Source organism: Harmonia axyridis, chromosome X (assembly GCF_914767665.1).
Source record: "Harmonia axyridis chromosome X, icHarAxyr1.1, whole genome shotgun sequence".
Classification (NCBI taxonomy): Eukaryota; Metazoa; Arthropoda; class Insecta; order Coleoptera; family Coccinellidae; genus Harmonia; species Harmonia axyridis.
Genome location: NC_059508.1, coordinates 32,447,987 through 32,452,488, shown reverse-complemented (window position 1 = coordinate 32,452,488; position 4,502 = coordinate 32,447,987). Strand labels below are relative to the sequence as shown.

Below are 4,502 nucleotides of genomic sequence, written 5' to 3'. Positions count from 1 at the left end.
TCTAACTATCCTGGTTCAAAAGTTGTATCGGAACATTTTCACGTCGAAAATATATCTCTAAGTCCAGACCGATGCACCACGTAATCTCGGGCAGACCGATGCACAACGTGAATGACGATCGGGACCGGGGCGATCGGTCGTATCTGACACCGCCGGCTCGGTTCTAACATCGTCAATGAGTCGGGGTTGAAAAAAAGGACGTGAACATTTTTCCTTATAAAAATCAAACCCGATCATGGATTTTGATTCTGATTGTTGATTATCGCTATTAGAACATATAAGGAGGCAACCAAATCAAATTTGAGAAAATTCCACGATCAGAAAATTTTTTTCGAAAAAAAAAAAAAAATCGTAATCACCTCGGTCATGGCGAGTTATTTTCCGTATTTCATTCCACAATCAACGTACAACATAGAAGAAATCATCTCTCTAACTATCCTGGTTCAAAAGTTGTATCGGAACATTTCACGTCGTAATATCTCGCCAAGTCCAGACCTCGGCGATAGGTAGTATCTGACACCGTCCGCTCGGGACTGACATCGACTTGGACTCGGGCTGATGATGGGGAGGCGTTTAAGGACGTGAACATTTTTCCTTATAAAAATTAAAGTCGACAATGAATATTGATTCTGATTACTGATTTACGCTTTAAAAACACATTAGAAGGCAACCAAATCGAATTTGAGGAAATTCCACGATCAGAAAATTTTTTTCGAAAAAAAAAAAAATCCGAAAAATATTTTTCGATTCCTATTACTGATTTACTCTTTTAGAACACATTAGGAGGCAACCAAATCAAATTTGAGAAAATTCCACAATCAGAAAATTTTTTTCGAAAAAAAAAAAAATTCGAGGACACCTCGGTCATGGCAAGTTATTTTCCACAATCCATTCCCCAATCGACGTACATCACAGAAAAAATCATCTCTCTAACTATCCTGGTTCAAAAGTTGTATCGGAACATTTTCACGTCGAAAATATATCTCTAAGTCCAGACCGATGCACAACGTAAACTAGGGCTGAACCGATGCACCACGTAATATCGGGCAGACCGATGCAGAACGTAAACTCGATCATACCGATGCTTCACGTAATCTCGATCTTACCGATGCACCACGTAAACAAGGGCAGACCGATGCAGAACGTAAAGTAGATCTTACCGATGCACCACGTAATCTCGATCTTACCGATGCACCACGTAATCTCCATCTTACCGATGCACCACGTGAACTGGATCTTACCGATGCAGAACGTGAATTGGATCTTACCGATGCACCACGTAAACTCGATCTTACCGATGCACCACGTAATCTCAATCTTACCGATGCACCACGTGAACTGGATCTTACCGATGCAGAACGTGAATTGGATCTTACCGATGCACCACGTAAACTCGATCATACCGATGCACCACGTAATCTCGGGCAGACCGATGCACAACGTAAATGACGATCGGGACCGGGGCGATCGGTCGTATCTGACACCGCCGGCTCGGTTCTAACATCGTCAATGAGTCGGGGTTGAAAAAAAGGACGTGAACATTTTTCCTTATAAAAATCAAACCCGATCATGGATTTTGATTCTGATTGTTGATTATCGCTATTAGAACATATAAGGAGGCAACCAAATCAAATTTGAGAAAATTCCACGATCAGAAAATTTTTTTCGAAAAAAAAAAAAAAATCGTAATCACCTCGGTCATGGCGAGTTATTTTCCGTATTTCATTCCACAATCAACGTACAACATAGAAGAAATCATCTCTCTAACTATCCTGGTTCAAAAGTTGTATCGGAACATTTCACGTCGTAATATCTCGCCAAGTCCAGACCTCGGCGATAGGTAGTATCTGACACCGTCCGCTCGGGACTGACATCGACTTGGACTCGGGCTGATGATGGGGAGGCGTTTAAGGACGTGAACATTTTTCCTTATAAAAATTAAAGTCGACAATGAATATTGATTCTGATTACTGATTTACGCTTTAAAAACACATTAGAAGGCAACCAAATCGAATTTGAGGAAATTCCACGATCAGAAAATTTTTTTCGAAAAAAAAAAAAATCCGAAAAATATTTTTCGATTCCTATTACTGATTTACTCTTTTAGAACACATTAGGAGGCAACCAAATCAAATTTGAGAAAATTCCACAATCAGAAAATTTTTTTCGAAAAAAAAAAAAATTCGAGGACACCTCGGTCATGGCAAGTTATTTTCCACAATCCATTCCCCAATCGACGTACATCACAGAAAAAATCATCTCTCTAACTATCCTGGTTCAAAAGTTGTATCGGAACATTTTCACGTCGAAAATATATCTCTAAGTCCAGACCGATGCACAACGTAAACTAGGGCTGAACCGATGCACCACGTAATATCGGGCAGACCGATGCAGAACGTAAACTCGATCATACCGATGCTTCACGTAATCTCGATCTTACCGATGCACCACGTAAACAAGGGCAGACCGATGCAGAACGTAAAGTAGATCTTACCGATGCACCACGTAATCTCGATCTTACCGATGCACCACGTAATCTCCATCTTACCGATGCACCACGTGAACTGGATCTTACCGATGCAGAACGTGAATTGGATCTTACCGATGCACCACGTAAACTCGATCTTACCGATGCACCACGTAATCTCAATCTTACCGATGCACCACGTGAACTGGATCTTACCGATGCAGAACGTGAATTGGATCTTACCGATGCACCACGTAAACTCGATCTTACCGATGCACCACGTAATCTCAATCTTACCGATGCACCACGTGAACTGGATCTTACCGATGCAGAACGTGAATTGGATCTTACCGATGCACCACGTAAACTCGATCTTACCGATGCACCACGTAATCTCAATCTTACCGATGCACCACGTGAACTGGATCTTACCGATGCAGAACGTGAATTGGATCTTACCGATGCACCACGTAAACTCGATCTTACCGATGCACCACGTAATCTCGATCTTACCGATGCACCACGTAATCTCAATCTTACCGATGCATCACGTAATCTCGATCTTACCGATGCAGAACGTAAACTCGATCATACCGATGCACCACGTTATCTCGGCAGACCGATGCAGAACGTAAAAAAAAAGCTTACAGCACGCGGTGTTCCCAAGCGGTCACCCATCCAAGTACTAACCGCGCCCGACGCTGCTTGGCTTCAGTGTTCTGACGAGAACTGGCAATTTCAGCGTGGTATGGCCGTAAACAACATATATTGCGATATTTTCTATGATATCTCACTTTTTGGGAGCGGAAAGGACGTGAACGTTTTTCCTCATAAAAAATGAAATAACTTTTGGATATTAATTCTGATTGTTGATTTAAGCTTTAAGAACACATTAGGACATATCTCAATGAAATTTGAGGGATTTCCGAAATCGAAAAATATTTTTCGAAAAAAAAAAAAAATCCCAGAAGACCTCGGTCATCTCAAGTTTATTTCCATATTCTATTACACAATCAACGTACATCACAAAAGGAACCATCTCTCTAACTATCACAGTTAAATTTTTGTATCGGAACATTTCACGTCGGAATATCTCGCTAAGTCCAGACCGGGGAGATCGGTCGCATCTGACACCGTCCGCTCCGGTCTAACATCGTCTTGGAGTCGGGGTAACGATGGAGAGGCGTTTAAGGACGTGAACATTTTTCCTTATAAAAATTAAAGTCGACAATGAATATTGATTCTGATTACTGATTTACTCTTTTAGAACACATTAGAAGGCAACGCAATCAGATTTGAGGAAATTTCAAGATCAGAAAATTTTTTTCGAAAAAAAAAAAAATTCAAGAACACCTGGGTCATGGCAAGTTATTTCCCACAATCCATTCCACAATCAACGTACAACATAGAAGAAATCATCTCTCTAACTATCCTGGTTCAAAAGTTGTATCGGAACATTTCACGTCGAAATACCTCGCCAAGTCCAGACCGGGGCGATAGGTAGTATCTGACACCGTCCGCTCGGGACTGACATCGACTTGGACTCGGGCTAATGATGGGGAGGCGTTTAAGGACGTGAACATTTTTCCTTATAAAAATTAAAGTCGACAATGAATATTGATTCTGATTACTGATTTACGCTTTAAAAACACATTAGAAGGCAACCAAATCAAATTTGAGGAAATTCCAAAATCAGAAAATTTTTTTTAAAAAAAAAAAAAATCCGAAAAATATTTTTCGATTCTGATTACTGATTTACTCTTTTAGAACACATTAGAAGGCAACGAAATCAAATTTGAGTAAAATCCAAAATCAGAAAATATTTTTCGAAAAAAAAAAAAAATTCGAGAACACCTCGGTCATGGCAAGTTATTTTCCACAATCCATTCCCCAATCAACGTACATCCCAGAAAAAATCATCTCTCTAACTATCCTGGTTCAAAAGTTGTATCGGAACATTTTCACGTCGAAAATATATCTCTAAGTCCAGACCGATGCAGAACGTAAACTCGATCATACCGATGCTTCACGTAAT

General features: G+C 40.3%; 1 non-coding gene across 1 annotated transcript; it reads right to left on the bottom strand.

The window, feature by feature from the left end:
• Window positions 1–3,108: 3,108 nt before the first annotated feature.
• Window positions 3,109–3,227, bottom strand: LOC123687439. The gene has a single exon (XR_006749164.1). It is a non-coding gene; the product is annotated as a 5S ribosomal RNA (ribosomal RNA).
• Between the last annotated feature and the right edge of the window lie 1,275 nt (window positions 3,228–4,502).